This window comes from Wasmannia auropunctata, unplaced genomic scaffold (assembly GCF_000956235.1).
Source record: "Wasmannia auropunctata unplaced genomic scaffold, wasmannia.A_1.0 LD334179.1, whole genome shotgun sequence".
In the NCBI taxonomy this organism is placed as follows: domain Eukaryota; kingdom Metazoa; phylum Arthropoda; class Insecta; order Hymenoptera; family Formicidae; genus Wasmannia; species Wasmannia auropunctata.
The window spans coordinates 20,633-38,962 of record NW_012028711.1 but is presented as its reverse complement, the minus strand read 5'-3'; the positions used below and the strand labels follow the sequence as shown (position 1 = coordinate 38,962).

Genomic DNA, 18,330 nt, shown 5'->3' with positions numbered 1-18,330 from the left:
GTTAAAACTAATAAGCATTGCTATAAAACGCTTTGATATTCTATAGCAATTATTTTGACTTTCGTACAAAATTATTTTGATTGAACAAAAATTATTTTCAAATCTGGATTTAGCAAAATTGTTCTTTCCATGTATATTTTTTGGGAGAGTAAATATGATTATCACCAACACGTATTATAGTAGTAATAACTATAAAATGGAGCTCTTCTACACGGAAAAAATGATTTTGTTGAAAGGCCTAAAAATTTTGCTAAATACAAATCTGAAAATAATTCTTATTCAATCATCAAAATAATTTGTTGGAAAGTTAAAAATTATATACATTACTATAAAACGTTTTAATACTCTAGCGACCATTGTGACTTTCCAACAAAATTATTTCAAATATTAAACAAAAATTATTTTAATTCAGATCTGGATCCAGCAAAATTGTTCTTTCTGTATAACTATAATTATTTAATCATATACAATTATAGTCAGAAACACCGCAAACACACTTTTCTCCCAATGTTGATATTTCAAGAATAAAATATTAAGAAATATAGAATTGGGTATCTATGCGCATATACTTGTTACATTCATTGAATTGCTTCATACAATCTGATAAGTACATCCGACCATCCTTTTTTTTTATCTGCGCGAGAGAGGACGATCGACCCTCCACATTAGATCTCCAAGTTCAAACGAGTCGCGGCGGACGATTTCCGCTTTTGTCGGCGCGACGGGCATCGAAAATCACGGAAAGCCGACGCTTTCTCTCTCCGGGGCGACACTCACCGCTCGTTTGTAACACGTGTCCCTCGTCTCGGACGAGAGAGCCCCGGGAACGAGCGCCGACTTGACAAATCCGGCCCGCCTTCCCGTATTTATAAACACTCTCATGCTACATGAATCTGAGCCGTCGCGCGGTGACGAAGCGCCGCGGCCGCTCTCTCGCCCCGGGCGAGCGCTTCTTACCGGGTCGCGACGCGTCGCCGCGCGCGTCGTCTTTCTTTCTCCGCGCGATATAAATCACCCGGATTTCTCTCCGGGCCGTCTACGATCTTAGTTACGAGATCGTCTGAAAGAAGAGCGCGGATGGATGAAGCCCGGAGAAACCCCTTGCTCCAGAAAGCAAACTGATTATCCGCGCGCGATCGCGCGTAACATGATTTCTAACTTCCGAAATCGAAAAGTCGGTTTTCTTTTTGTTTCTAAAGGGAAGGAAAAGAAAAAGAAATTCGCACTGCCGTGCAGTCTCGGCAGACTTGAGATTCCGACGCCGTCATATCATTAACTGGGCCTGAGAGAATTCGAGATTCTAAAGACTTGAAGATCTGAGGATCTGAGCTCTCTTGAGAGCCCGATGCGATCCTCAGATATATTTCCGTCCACATTTAGACATCGAGAAGAATGTTTCGGTTGTACCAACAAGAAGTACGTATACAAGTTTCATCAACATTCTGAAATTATACCAGATATTAATCCAGAATTCCTTTTATCATAATTGAATTTCTGGCTATGTCGACTAGAATCTTTGACAGATTTAACTTAATAAGTCTTGATTTGTATCTTTAATTCATCTGCATCTCCACCAGATTTCCAATTAATGCAACAATCAGATATTTTTTCCAGTAAGATGTTTAAAATCTATATACGTTCTTAAATTTGCACGCATACTCCGAATTTAATTATAACAATATTCTGTTTTTCTTATGTCAAATTATTTACACAATTGTTTTCTCCTGTTTTTTTTTATACGCTCTTCGAATTCCATTGTGTTTTTACGTTGGGATCTTTATAATTTTTATCGTTATCACCGGATCTCGACGGATCGATAATATTTGAACTATTTCGAGCGACGTATTCTACGTTTAAGCACGTGTTCTTCAAGAGAGACGGCGATATCATTAGGGGATTTGTGCCCCTTTGTGTTTACCGCGCTTTATGAAATGACTGGGTGCGACTTTTCGCACAGATAGCGAAGAAAAAAGAAGATAACAAGTAGAGAAGGCGAGAAAAGAAGGAATGCGCTCGTTATGCTCAACGTGTCGGAAGATGTGGCGCGACGGAATTGATGTTAAATTTGACTGAAGAGAACAAAATAATGTGAACACCTCGGAAATACGCTACTTATTTCAGTAATTAGAGATCGGCCTGTCATTTGCATTTAATAGGAGATTCTGTCGTTGTTAGAATAGAGTTGTTATGCAATGCTTGAATAATCACCGTGCTTATATAAGCGACGTTAGAGAAGGAAAATTTCCTTGTTTCAATTTATTTTCCAAAATTGCCATCTATTCTCCAAAACATTAACATCTCTCCTGGCCGGCGAATTAAGTCGTCTAATTTAAAGATCATCGCATCATTGTGAACAATTTCAAAGGACAAAGCCGAAGATAAAAAGCCGATTTTTCCTCCTCTACGTATCTAATATCTCTTAAGCAATCAAAGAGAGAAATATTCTGTGTTAAAAGAATAATGTGATTTTGCATTAACGACTATTCCAGCGTTATTACGTAATTCTATTTCGACAAAAATATAATCTGTATATTAATGACAAGAGTATAATGGGCTAACTTTTTATTAATAAAACAAGTAGTGTATTTTTAAGTATTCGCATTATTTTATCTATTTTCTGTAACATGACTAATTGTAAGATTGAAACTCTGTCGAATTGAAAGATATGATGGTAAATATTAAAAGCATTCTTTATTACGGCTTTTAATACTGTAAATTAAAACCAGCAATAATACAGTTAAAACACTAATTTAATGAGTAATTTTTTGGCTCTTCCAGTATTAAATTTTTGTATTCTCTAAATTTTCTGGAGTAAATCTCACTCCAAAAGAGTGAACAGTCACTCCAGAAAATTTAGAGAGTAAAGGTTGCAATTTACTTTGAAAAGTGCAATTTTATAACATGCGATAAACTGTAAATCTTTTTTTGTTTTTCTCTTATAATTAGACTTTGATTTAGATTTTTTATTCAGATTTTTGCTCTTGAAAAAGTCCAACATATTCACGAAGAAATACCTTCCTAACACGCATTTTATTAACCGTCCCGTCGAGAGAGTCGAATTATCGTACGATTGAAATCTGTAGACATTCCGTACGTAACAGTTCCGCTCGTTGAGAGACTCTCTCTTTCTCTCTCCCTCTCTCTCTCTCTCTCTCTCTCTCTCTTTCTCTTTGCCTCTCCTACGTCAGCTAGCTTTCCTTGCTCCTGTCCCGCTACGTCTCAGCCGTTTTTACGACGCTTTGAGTCGCGGGCGTCGCGGCGGAATGCGCTAATGAGGACTTGGCTACCGTCACACTTTTCCCCTTCGTCGTCTCGTGCCACCCCAACTGTGCACACGGCGGTGGCTGCAGTTACAGTTACGGTTGCAACTTTAGGCACGACTGAACATCAGAAGCGAGAAATGAGCGGGCCGGTGAGGAGGTAAAATTTCATTGACGAGAAGATCTCTTAGAGCTCTGTCTCATTCTCCCCCTCCCTCCCTCCCTCTCTTCCTCCCTCTCTCCCTTTCTCAATCTTCACGATAATAAATGAGATTCGGCGAATCATTCCTCATTCTAAATGGTTGTATCAATTTTGCGGGTGTAATAACGATCGTAACATCTTCGTAATATATTAGCCATATTAATTTGCGCGACGCTGGTTTTAATTTACAGACCCGACAGACTCTGTCGACAGCTATTAACTGGTCGACACATTCACCGTATCTTCCTTCATAATGCGCCGATAAGTTCTGCTCACTCCATTCCTCCGCGTGCTAATGTTTTATTAGCACGGGATGCCTAGCCGATGTAAAGGTCGGAATATATCCGCCGTGAGTATTTCTGCGTCGCGATATTATCGAGACTCGCCATCTCTCTCTCTCTCTCTCTCTCTTTCTCTCTTTAGACGTCAGGTGTATTTTCCGATACCGCCGTAAATTCTCCGCCGTCGTCGCGTGGCGATCACGAGCGGACGAAGGAGATATTAGGAACGAACGAATGAACGAGCGAGCGAACGAACGAATGAACGAACGAACGAACGAATGCATCGCGCGCGCATAATAAAAACGAACGAGCTCGGCGCATTAAGCCGAGTAATGGGCGCCTTCGAAAGGAAGCGCCGCGCCGCCGCGAAGGCAAGGGCTTATCGGGCGCCGCTGCTGAGCGTAATACCCCATGACAAAGTGGCGCGTCTGGATCGTTGCGACGGGGACGCGCCTCGTCGGTATCCTTGACCATCATCCGGTCGCGATCCCGAATAGAGAGTATATCCCCGGCGATGATGCGAATGCGCCTTCGATCCTGTTTCAAGATTTACGCGCCACTTTACCGCTCTTATACTTTACACAGCGAAGGGGTGCTCTTTCGTATTCTAAAAATTGCACGTGTGTGCGTCTTATTTTGCTTAAAGGAGAATCACGCCAATATATACATAGATGGAAAATTTGTATTAATTTAACACAAGATAAATATAGGTATGTTAGAAAATAACAGACATTATGTAAAATTAACAAAAAATGTAACATTGATACAATTTGGAAACAAACTGTGAAAATTTTTTTTTTCAGTGAAATTAACACTTATACTTACGTTAATTAAATTAACATGTATATCTTTTATTCATTTATCTTAGAATTTACGTTTTACATTATTTTTATATTATTCATATAGCACTTACTCATAAATGTGTTATTTATGTGTTATTTTAATACTAACAATAAGAAACATTGAATAATAATTTAACACACAATATTCAAATAACATAATCACTTTATGTTAAATTAACCCTCAGGTGTGTTAAAAACTTGATATAAAAATTTAACAAAGTACTCATTTAAGTGGACTATTTTTAATACAAGTACAAAATATTTTCCACTGTGTATATATAATTATTTGCCTATTATGCAAAGTAAGTACTTACTAACGCTTGCTTCCTTCATACGTAAAATATCTTTGCTATTAAATTTATTTCCAAGGAAATTCAAGGACATCGGAAAGAAAATCTAAATCTGAGATAAACTTGACTTATTGTTAGAATCAGTTAAGACGAAAATTAATTGATTTATTTAACACCCCTACCTTACCTTAACGTAAAGAATGTGAACTTTCCTTAGATTTCTCATCAGAGTATTCTTTATTTTCGATTATTTTCCGCGAAAAATTATTTTTCGTTCTTAACCAAAATTTCTATTTTGCCGAGTCGATTTACATCGCTCTTTCGCATTTTCCCTCGGAAAATCGCTTTCAATTTACATCGAATTGGATCCCATTTTCTCTCACCATTCTTGGGAAAAGTGCATTAGATGCAATTCGCATCTACCCTATTTTCTCGAAGAGAGGAAAAGACGGGGGAAATGAGAAAGGAAGGTGCCGCGTATCCAATCGAGTATGCGAGTATTGCGCAGCCCGGAGTCAAGGCCGCGCGTTATTGCGAGGCAGCCGATGGGTATCTCCGGTGACTGCCCGGGCAACGTGGTGCGTGCCCATCTCGATGGCCGCGCGCGGTGCCCTTATCATCGCCTGCCCATCGATCCATGGCGCGATACGCGTGCCCATCCACCAGGACGATCGACGTTAATCGAGTAACGCCGCGTTTACAGCTCGGCGACATGCAACTAGTGTCTGCCCGGTGACTTCAGCAACGTCTCCGGCCGGCGAAAGGGAAGGATAAGGAGGAGGAGGAGGTGGAGAGAGGAGAGGGGGGCTGAAGGAGGGAGGACGGCTGAAAGAAGGTGCATGCCGCGCTGCGCTCCTCTGATGCGCTCGACGCATGCAACCGGCAGACCCTCTCGCCGCTCCTCCAGGAAACAATGCTTATATACTGATATGCTAATGGTTTACATTGCCTTTTTATACGTGCGGGGCATGGGACCTCCGCGCACGAGGTCCCGTAAGGCCGCCCGAGCTGATAACGACAACCGCACCGCGTGTGAAAATAGTTGCGTGCGGATTAGTAGTGCGGGGCGGTTATATCTTTTAAGGTGGACCCACATTATCGAGTTGAGCTTCTTGTCTAGAGACCGAACTTCCTCACAGGTGCCGAACTTCCTCTTTAAGACTCGATTCGATGTGGATCCACTCTTAACTTTATGTGAAAATTGCAGTCTAGCATACACATAATTCTTTAATTTTTAGTATTTCCTCTGAATTAATAATGCATTGTAACAATTCTGTTAAAATTCGATTAATCCTCTTTGAAAATTGACGCGACAATTAAAGATTTCGTAATTTTTTGGGATCTCAATTCGGGTTCTATTATTTTTTTTTAAGGGAGTGGAACATTTGGTATTTATTTGGAACTCCCTCTCTATTTTCTTCTCCTTTTTCTCTTCTCAGCAAAAGATGATCTTTTTAATGAGGAAATAAATATGTTTGTTATCAGGATTAATATTTTCGGCAATTTTTTTTTTTTGGCCGATAAAGGGTTAGCGCGAGCGTGTGCCGCAATCTGGACGATCTTTCGGTCGGAGCGGCACGCGGGCAACGTTGCAACTGCGATTCTCGATATGTGCATCGATCTAGATCTGACGGCCGGAAATGCACGTGTTTCTATGATACACGCCGCATCCGGCGCCACGCCCCCTCGCCTCACCTGCCGCATCACGATGTGCGCGCCGTGTGTGCACTGACGATAATAATAATAATAATAATAACGCGCGCGCGTTCGCATCGTCGCATCGACGCAACGCGCCGGCGGCGGGGCCTCACGGGGGCCCGAGCGCCCAAGCGCGATAAGGCTCTCCTCAACCCCTCCCCTCTAACCCCCGCTTCTCCCTCCTAGTTACACTGCGCGCCGTGTATAACGAGCGCAAACTAGATTAACTGCTGACGAGCGGGTTACTTAGTAACAATAGTAACCGCTAACTAGCCGCGCCAACGACTGAATTAAACGATACGCGAAATGTTTGACTTGCATGAAAGTATAAAAAAAAAAGAAGAAGAAGAAAAAAGAGAAGAGAGAGAATGAATGGGCGTCTCTCCGCGCGGTGAGAGAGGATGTTCGTCAGTGGCTGTATTAAACGATACGAAATATTTGACTTGCATGAAAGCATAAAGAGGCTTGAATGAGCGTCTCTACGCTAACTTTACGTTGTGCGTGTGGATTTAACCAGCTCTTTCCGCAAACAGGCAACGCGGAGTGAAACGTGCGAATGTGAGCGAAGTCGAAAAGGAAATAAAAATTTATGGAGGAATCAAAATTATGTACGTTCGTATACGCACTTTTTTGATTCATTCAGTACTTCGAAGTAGTAAACATTATTTTCTTCGATCGATTTAAATGTTATATATTTGAATAATGATTACACGTTTCTTCGAAAGTTTCAATTTCAATTTTTTTTTTTACAATCGCAGCTTTAGATTTTTTCACTTTCCAAGAATTGAAGCGCCTTTTGTGCGGTTTTTCTTGACTTTTCTCTCAAAATTGAAATAAAATCGAAATATTATATATATATAATATTTTTATTGAAAATACTTAATAACTTTAAAATATTTAAAAAAATATTATTAAATCTGAACTTTTAGGATTTATATTTAATGATATTATAATGTATTAAGCTTGATAATGTAATAATATTATAAAATGTAATAATATTATAAAATTTAAAATTTAATTAAAGCACAGAATGGGATTAAACAAAAGTAACCTACATTTTTTCGCAAATAAAAGATTGTGCTTCTCGTCGAAAATAGGATTTGCACCGAGCGCAGTATTGTCGTGCAAACGGGAAAATTCTGTCCGCCACGATTTTAACATCGTTACCGGATTTTACTGGTTCAGCGTTCTCGCCGATAAACAACATTACGGTCGCTAACGATTGCTCCTATTTTCGGTCGTTAATCCCGCGTTGCGTTCATCCGGCCGGAATATTTTCCGGCGGTTCGATCCCGGCCGGGTTCTGCCAATTTGTGGGAATATTCTCGTCGATGCGTGCCGACGAGACGGCTCTGCTCTCCCCGTGCATCGGGTACAGCGTAAAAGCAAACTTACACGGTTCACTTTTAACCGAGATGGAATTCTTCTGATAGAGTTACGGCCGAAATGTTTATTAATGGTTTTTTTTCTAAATTTATAACGATCGCTGGATCGTTAAAAAATGCCTTTATAAATTCCAAATTTCTTTCTCTGTCATTTATCTTATCCTTTTATATCTGAACTATTATCAAGTTATCAATATAATCTTTACTTCCATTGCATATATTTATTAGAGAAAAGATATAATAATGGCAACTATGAAAGTGTCAACTGTGTTTTATATGTAGGATTAATGAACATAGTTGACTAAACTATTTTACAGTTATTATGCAATTATAAAATAGTTTATTCAAACATGTCTATTAGTTCTACATATAGAATTTGTATAGTTATCATCTTTATGTTATAATAGTTACAACCCCTTCTGTCTGAGTGTATAATTTTAAAAAAATATATCAATATCTTTATACAACTTATACAACATAACTTTATACAACATACCGTTATACAACTTATCATCCTCAGAAATAGTAGGAGTCAAATGAAACTCTGAAAATTGGATAGAGGTATGTCTACCTATAATTTTTCACGCATTACGAAGGGACCTATTTAATAATAATAATGAGGCAACTGTCGAGTCACAATAACACCAACAATGTAGCCAACCGTGTAAATAAGCCTTAATGTACATCGCTGTCGAAGAGACAGAGAGCGAAAGAGGTCTTGTTGGTCTCACGAGAGCGCGTTATGCTAGTTACACGCGAACTCCTCGCGACGAGCATTAAGGAAGCATTATGATAACTACGCGGGGGCGAATCCACGTCCCCGGCTCTCACGGGCCCTCCACGAGCACGGGTCCCGCCGACTATTCGCGCGCAATTTTTCTCGTCCGCATTTCTGTCAACAACAGATGGGAAAAAATCGCGTTCATACATTCTCTTTTCGTATTTATATAGTTTAAAACTTTGAAAAATAATATGACATCAATCTCTAAAATTTTCTTTATAGTCAATAGTCGGGATTCTTGCATTGGAAATGTCATTTCTAAATGTGTATATACATATATATTATGCAATAATCTATGTATACAAATATATATATGTATATAATTAATATTAATTTCGAGAGTATATATGGTTACATTTATACCTTTTTAATATATACAATATATACATTATTTTTTAGAAATGACAAATGATAAATATATTAAAACAGATCAAAGGAATCAACGATAGTTTCGGAATTGCTTTTGGTGTGACACATAGGATTTTATTCTTCATACGATACAATTTTTTATGAATTTTTTTCTTACATAGACGTACATGTATATACCTACGTCTGCGCGCGGCCGCATTCGATAAGCGAGCGATCGATCTCGCGAGCGAGATCGGCTCTTGATGTTCGCGCAATCGCGAACAGCAATCGTGCGACATTCCCGATGAAGAAACTACTGAATGAAAGGAAACTAGCGGCGGTTCACACGAGGCTACCGCACGCATGCATGCACGCACGCACGCACGCACGCAGGCAGGCACGCAGGCACGCACGCACGCACGCACGCACGCATGCATGCTCGCGTCGAGCATTTACTTTAAAGTAAAGCGATTTCCTTTTACACATTATGATCCCACACCGTGCCGCTTGGCGAGCTATCTCCCAGATTATCCAACGCGCTGGTATCATTACCAGACACGCGAGCCGAAAAGAGCACAGGTTGTCAGCGACGAGAAAAAATTGCTTCCGATCATGCCGAGATGGACAAAGATGAAGAAATTAAGATACCGGTTATCCATTTCCATATTTTGCTTGAGAGAAAGAAGATAAAAAAACACCGGGCATTTCGCTTTAGAATTGATTACTGAGAAAATATCGTATGAAAAAGATAATCAAAAGACATTCGGCAAAATAGAAATTAGCTGAATTTAAAGAATTGACTAAGAAGAAGACACGATATTATCTATATTGGATTAATTAATTCATTATTTGATTGATTCCGTATTATCTTTTTTTTTAATTTAGTTTTTTCTTTCAGATTTCTTCAAATTTTTTCACGGAAAAATTTTATAAACAAATTTTACAATTTACACATGAAATCTTTTTTAATAATAGCTTAATTACCAACAATTTGTCTTAATTAACACATTTAAAAACAAAATTTGTACTTAAAGTTCATTGTCAGTTTTTGTCAGTTAGATAAAAAATAAGTGATAATATATTAGTTGCTTTCTCTGAAGTTTCTAATTCCTGAATGAGATTTTATTGGGGACTATTTCAGTTTTATTAATTCAATTTTTTTAGGACCACATACACACATATATAAAAATAACGAAATGTTTTAATTAGATTAACAATAAACTACTTGGCAGAAAACGTTATTCTTTGTTATACATATACATATATTTGATTTCTAATATGTATATTAACACATCTGCAATACCGCGACACGACAGAACAGTATGTAATCTTCGCTGTCGATAGTGCGTGACAAACGTCGCTATGATAGCAAGAATTGCGACTTTCTAATTATATCTTGCGCGATTAGCCTGGCTAGCAATTTTTATAGAACACGATTGCGATAATAGAATCCGTTGCAAGTTGCAATCTATCTGACATGGCCCGGAAATGATGTTGGCCATCTTACTGGCTACTTTCAACTTTCAAAAAGCGACCGCTACTAATTTTGAATATGATACATAATCGAGTACACAGCTATTGTTACACTTCAAATATAAGAGACAGCAGTAAACTTATGTGTATATCATTCATAGAAGCCATAGATAGTTACAAAAAATTGTAGACCTTTTAATTTTCAAATAATTTTAACATTGTTAACAATTTCAATTTTATAATAAACGGACAATACAAATACTGGCCTATACATATATGTTATGAATATTTTGTCAATTATTTAGTGAGATAATTTGACCAGATCACATTATTATATTATATTGTTATAGTTTATTTAATTATTAATTTATTTGTTATTAAAAATTAAATTATTTTAAAATGCAAAATGCAGAAAACAATGACAAAAAAATCTCAATTTTTTTTGTTTTAAGTACTTTAAGTGTTAAAGATAATTTGTGCAAAGTTTCATTCCGATGCGAGATTAGTTTATAAGTTATTAGTTTTGTTTATTTACGGAACAACTAATTTCTGGATTGCAATGAAACTTTGTATTAATCATTTTGAGCACTTAAAGTACTTATATACAGAAATTGAAATTTTTGTTATTAGTTCTTGATTGTCATTTTCATTAGAGCACACTTCTATTTTTATTGAAATAATTTTTCATCCCAATTCTAAACTGTCATCAAAGATTTTGTATTACTTCTGACTGCGATCTAATTACAAAATAATTTATAACTTTTTTCCTCATTTTTTCATAATGTTTTCATTGTTTTGAATATATGTGTAGTACAGCCTTAAATCGATAGCGACGCGAGAGAAGAGGAATTTAGACATCCCATAATTAATTACGCTTTCGAACTGGTGTATCGAAAGGGTTAAGGAACCGGCGGTGTAGAGATTGTACGATGACGGTAGGACAACGCTGACGCATCGACCGAAACTCGTCAAAGACTCTCGAGACTTAAAAATTGATGGGGTGCCGTTTCCTGGACAGGACTACCCACTTTACGCCCAGCAGGTCAACCGGGTAGATAATAGGATCGACCCCTCCTCCGAAGAAGAAGTGGTGAAGTTGTCAGGGAAAAAGGACACTTCAGCCCCGGCTCATGTCAACGGTGCATCGCACGTTCTTTGATCGCACCGATAAACCGGTGAAAGATGTTGTTTCTACGGTAATCTGATTATGGACCGAAGTATCCGTACCCGGATTCTTGAAAATTACAAAAGAATTGTCAAATCGCAGGAAATATTCCAGTTCAGAATTTTGTTTTTGTTATTTTTTGGGATTTAAAATAAAAAAAAATATCAATATTTTGGGGGAAAATAAAAAAATATCAAAACTATTGTGTTGAGTTCTTGCACACGTATTTATTTGTATGTACTTTACTTTAAATAATTCTCCAAATTTTTTGAAATGGTTTGGTACTGTTCTGATGTAAAAGTAGCCAAGACGGCGACTTATTGATTTGCCATGTGTAGAGTTGGACACGAGAGAGGGGGAGGGGGGAGGGCTAACAAAATTTTCATGTACCTTCATATCAAGATTTCTTTATAAACTTCTTTATAAAGACTTTATACTATAAAACTTACTTTAACTTGTTGAAACTTAGAGCAAACTTCAAATATTTTTTTTTTTCTAAAAAAAATTGACTATTTTGTTGGCCGCGCTCGGTTCGCTCAATAGTTGAAATTTTGAAATAACAGTTTTAAAGAAATTTAATTATTTTTGGCATTAATTATTTTACAAAAAGTTGTTTATGTCTGGAATTCCACACATGAAAATTCTGATGTGTGGAGTATCTATTCACACTCCACCCCACAAAAGTCGCCGCCTATGAAAGTAGCCGTTTTTTCCTATCTTGACCTGTGATTCTTGCAAGACAGAAAAGGACTTTTGATACATCACATGTAGTTCATGCGCGCCCATTAATCAGCATAATGTACCTATATGTTTCCTTTAACGCCGTTTTTATTGTCGATGTAAAGCTGATGATTTCGGAAATCAAGAGAGAATCTGTAGGAAAAAGGGCGAGAGAGGGAGAGAGAAAGACGAAGAAAAGACACGAAAGAGTGTCTCATTTCATCTTTCTCTCACTTTCCTCTCTCTCTCTCTCTCTCTCTCTCTCTCTCTCTCTCTCTCTCTCTTGGGCCACTTTAAACGTCTTTATGAGTCTCGGCTGTTAACACGACCGTCCAAGCAGGCACGGCCTTTTTTCAATGTCTGATTTCCCCGTATCTGCGGGATCTCTCAGGTGGCTAAGCGTTTATCCATGGAAGACTGATGAAGCTATGATCGGCCGGTTTAGTGCAGCCGAAGAGGCACCGCCGTCCGTAGACTGTTGCACCACAACCGAGATTTGTGTCTCGGTTCGCCTCGGCGATTTCTCCCGACGCGGCGGCGGCGGCGTGAGAAGTCACTCCATGAAGATAATTGCAAGCGTTTAGATTGAGTCTTCTTCCTCTCCGGTGGATCCTCTCTCGGAGGCACATTTTCTTTAATAAACCTCCGCAGGACTTCACAGTTCCGAAAAGTCAATTTTGTTTCCTCTTCTCACCGATTTAAACGTTCGCGATTATCCCCGTGAAGGATAACTTCTAACTGTAGCTCCAAAAGCAGATCTCGCGAGTCATGTGAATAAAACGTGCATTTCCGAGTCCTCCCGAACTGCCTGCGACCGCACGAAATTTTGATCTTTTATCGGTCAAGTTTCGCTGCACCATTTTGAAATTATCGTTTACGCGGCAATCGAGTTAAATAAATAAATAAGCTGCTTAGCATCGAGCGCAACTGTGGCCAGAAATAATTAAACGCTCTATCGAGTGTGCAATAACATCGCGATAATAATTGAACAAATAATTAAAGATCGGTGGCCTGCGTTAATTACGACAAATAATTAATCCGTGCGCGAATGATGAACGAATCGTTCATTATATTTAATATTTAATGCGATTAGGTAAACGAGAGAAGAAATATAGGGGGGGGGGGANAGAAAGAGAGAGAGAGAGAGAGAGATCGGAGAGCTGGAAGACGATAGAAATATATGTATAATTAAATGTTACTCGCGCGCGCATTGGTAGGAACGAATTACAAAAGTGCTATTGCTGGCATGGTAGTGGAATAAATAATTAAGTGCTAGGAACGCGGTATAGTTAACGACCACCTCGCGACGCGCGGTGTTCGCGCCCTTACGTTACAGAATCATTTCCGAGTTGAGAGTGAACGAGAGAACGGGGGAGGGCGGGGGTGAGGAGGGAGAGAGAGGGCGAGAGACTGACAGGCGGCGATGGTTAAGGAGGGTTTAAGGGGGTTCCGGGACAATGCGAATCTGTAATTATAAGCGCGCCGGTCTTGTGCTTTCGCTCCTTTTTTTCATGTAAAATCTCTTGCAGCCCCGGTATTATCGCCTTAAATCAACAAAGCCGCTCCTTCGGTTCGGCGAAGGCACGGCGTTCGGAAAGGGACGCGGGAACGAGAAGAGACGGGGAAGGGGAGGGCTTAAGGTCGGGAGGGAGAGAGAGGAAGGGCGACCTGCAGCTAGCGCGGCAGGGCAACGAGAGAAAGGGAGGGAGGGGACTTTAATAACAGGTCTCGCTTAATAACCCATGTCCCGCACACGGCCCAAACTGAATGTCATTGCAGTAGATTCGATCACGTGACTCGGCACTGTTCGTACGGCCCAAGAAAGCATATATAGCGATCGACACTGCGGTGGACTCTCGCGAGATGTATGGTGCACAACCGCGGGGAGATACATTTTGAACAATCTTTGATCGATCAATTTGGTACGTTCGAGTACCGCTCGTCGTCTCGGTCAAACATTCATAATTTATTTTACAGATTCTTGTATATATATATATGTATATGTAATATATTATTACATGTGATACAAAAAATTAAGTTACATGTACGCATAAGCTATAGGTACATACATGTAATATATATTCTAGGTAAATAAGAAATTTCGTTGGAAATAAGCAAATTTTATTTTATTTTCTCGAAAAATCTGTACATATACACAGAAAGAACAATTTTGGCGAATCCAGATTTGAAAATAATTTTTGTTCGATAATCAAAATAATTTTGTACGAAAGTCAAAATAATTACTAAAACATCAAAACGTTTTATAGCAATGCTTATATTCCAACAAATTATTTTGATGATTCAATAAAAAGTTATTTTTAGATCTATTTTTAGCAAAATTTTTAGACTTTTCATCAAAATCGTTTTTTTCGTGTACAATAAGTAATTTTGCAAATGGTTAAATTTTTATATATTATTGTACTTTTTTAGTGCAAAATAATATACCTAGCTTGATATATAGTATAAAAAAATATACATAAACGTACAGTATAATAAAAAAAGTGTTAACTCATTTTTTTGCTGTAATGTTTCTTTTAATACTATAACAACTCAAATGTATGAAAAAATCTTTACAGTTATTGTTATTGTTATAGTCGTTGTGTTGAATAAATATATATTATAACAGGGCAAGAAAGAGTTTTACTTTTTATTAAAACTTTTAATTGTGCGGATGTATTTTTCGAATTATTGATTTAATTAAATTCATATTGTATTTTCAACAAAATCGTGTTTTTATACGAGTTTCATTCTGGTGGCGTCATCTAGACTTAAATATAGCGAACTTTATACTTTTCAATGTTGATAAATTATCATTAGATAGAGTTTATTTTAAAATGTATATTGTATAAACTATAAAATGAATTTGAAATATAATTGTAAATATATTCATTAAATTCTCGGCAATATTTTTAAATTATTAATTCAACTTATAGAATATATTACTCGAAAAATAAAGTTTTTAACAATAATTTGTCATTCCTATAGCCTAATCTTTTTTAAAATTACATTTGTTCTTCGTAGATAAACTTTAGATTTATTTTTTATTGCTGCACTAAAACTTTAGCTGTGGTTCTCGCTTTTATCAAATTTCAAACCTATCTCACTTTAAAGTACATTGTAGCATCGCTACAATTCTCGAAGCCAATCCAGATCGGACTAAGAGAGAATTAGAAGATTCACTTAAATTTGAAATCAAGCTCGCAAACGTAAGTCATCCTTAATTATTAATCGATACGAAATAATTGTAAATAAAGTTTCAAAAAAATTTCCAAATTACCGCACGATCGATTGAAATTAATGTTAAATGATTAATCGGATAAATATATACGCAAATATCGCTACCCAACGTGAAACGACGCCACGTGACTCTTCTCTACAATCCCATGAATGTGAGTGAGCTGTCCGCTGCTTATCCTAACATACCGTGGGAGGAATATTTTAACACCATTTTCGCGCCGCAAGCACAACTAAATCAGAACGAGATAGTCATCGTGAATGTGATCAGCTATCTATAGGACTTCGAACAGCTCATCACAACGATGCCGAAGAGGGTGCAGGCAAACTATGCCCTTTGGAGAGCAACGGATGCATCTGTCAGGTATCTGACGGATGACATCCGAAAAAGGGAGCTGAAGTACACAGTTGAATTAAACGGTAAAACAAAGAGACAACCAAGATGGAAAGAATGCGTAAACATAATTTCTGGCAGTATGGCAATTAGCGGTGGCTCGATGTACGTGAGAAAGTACCTTAAAGAGGATACAAAGAAAGCTGTACTCGAAATGGTCGACGATATCACACAGGAAAAGATCTTGAAGAAGACAATGTACGAAAATTTTAATTCAATCTTGTCTCACATATGTATATTTTTATCAATAAATTAGAATTTTAGAAATAAGATTTTAGTTATCTATATATTTGTTAGTAGTAGATATATGTATATTAAAAATATTAATTCTAAAATTCTCTATCATATATTTGGAAAGGTTAGTAACTTTTTAACGAAATTACAAGCATTTTTAGGTGGACGGATAAGAAAATTAGAACAAACACTTAAAAAAAAAGCAGTCGACATGATATCACCACGTACTGCCTATCCAAATGAATTGTTGGATGATAGAAAGCTCGAGAAATTTTATGAAAATCTTGAATTGATCGCTGACAATTATATAGGGAACGTTCTTAATGGGTTCTACCGTTGATAGAAATTTCTTATTTAGTAGATTGAAACTGCCAGTGAATAGGACAGAATGGATAAGTCATAAAATGTCGACTATGTGCACCGTCAGTGCGATGTACGATTTGATCGAAAACAGTATTGGTAACTAGAAACAATTCCGTTAAAGCACATATTAATATCCCAAAAAGCACAGAGATTTAAAAAAAAATTTATTCATATATTCAATCGTATGTCATCAATTTTGAATTCATTTTCTACCAATTCTGAAAAAGAATTCTTTATGCACCTGAAAATGAACTCAAAGTTGATGACATATAACTAAATATACGACTGAATTTTTTTTTACTCTGTGTGCTATCTGGGTAGATAATAATATCGATAAAATATGAAAAAACTGCAGTAGTCATATGAGTCATTTCGCAACTCAGACTTATTGGCTAAGCCTTTTAAAAGCCTTTTGAAATATTTTTTAACTAAATATATTAATATAAAAATATTTTTTAGATTAAAACTTTATCGTATTAATATATGTTATATATATTGTTACAGTTAAACGGGTTAAACACCCAGGGTGAGAACATCGCGGACAATGGCGGCATAAAGGCAGCCTATATTACGCGTACAAAGAATGGGCTAAACAAAACAAGCCGGAGCAACCGGGGTTGTCGTATATCCAGAACAAATGTTCTGGATAAGCACGGCCAATTGTTGGTGTAACAAGGATCGGCCGGAAGCGCTGAAACTACAGATTACAACATCTTCCCATAGCCCGTTCGAATTTCGCATTCGTGGACCACTGTCAAACATGTAGGAGTTTTCGCGTGATTTTAATTGCCCGATCGGATCCAGAATGAACCCCGTGAAGAAATGTACTGTGTGGTAGATCTCAGATCTCGGTAAAATCGTGTGAACGGCATCGGTTAAGACTTTGTTTTTAACCTGATATGTTATACAATTCCGTATTATAAATTGTTATTCTCTTTGCTACGTTGAAACAACTAATTTTATTCTTGATTAATTATTATATTTATACAGAGTTTTATTGGTTAACTTCTTTAGTATATTGTACAAGATATTAATAACGTTTTTGCTTATTATGTCAATATTTGTCAGAGATTTTAAATTAATACATAGAAAATTAGTTAAATTAGGACTCTAATGTTTCTAATTTTAGAATTTTTATAGACATATTTCATATATCATAATAAAAAAATATTGACAATTTTATTAAGAATTCTTTGTTAAGTCTTGCTTCTTAGAATCAATTGTAAGATACTTTATAACGCGGAGAAGAATAATAAAATGTACGCGGTGTACACTATACGGGGTGGTTCACAAAATCGACCAGTAGAGAGAAATATGAATAAGACAACATATATAGAACAGAATATTCTTTGATAAATTTGATAAGTTTTTTGTAATGAATACCAAAAGCTATCGTTCGTCATAGTTATTTTATGTTGAGTATTATTTTGTAGTATTTTCGAGTAATAGTTAAATTGTAAATTTTTATAATAAAATTTACATAAGGTATTTTTGCTGACTGTAAGAATTTAATACAAAAAAATTTTATGTACAATAAATATCAATCTGCGTTTTCTTTCTACATGTTTTTTTTTAAGAAGATATTATATTCTTCTAGATGGTAAAATGGATCATTTTTAACTTGACCCTGGGTGAACTGGAGCGCACAAAAATTAAAAAA

General features: G+C 37.0%; 1 pseudogene; it reads left to right on the top strand.

Annotated features, from left to right (window-relative positions):
• Positions 1 to 3,271: 3,271 nt before the first annotated feature.
• Positions 3,272 to 16,774, top strand: LOC105459598 (annotated as a pseudogene).
• The last annotated feature ends 1,556 nt before the right edge of the window (positions 16,775 to 18,330 follow it).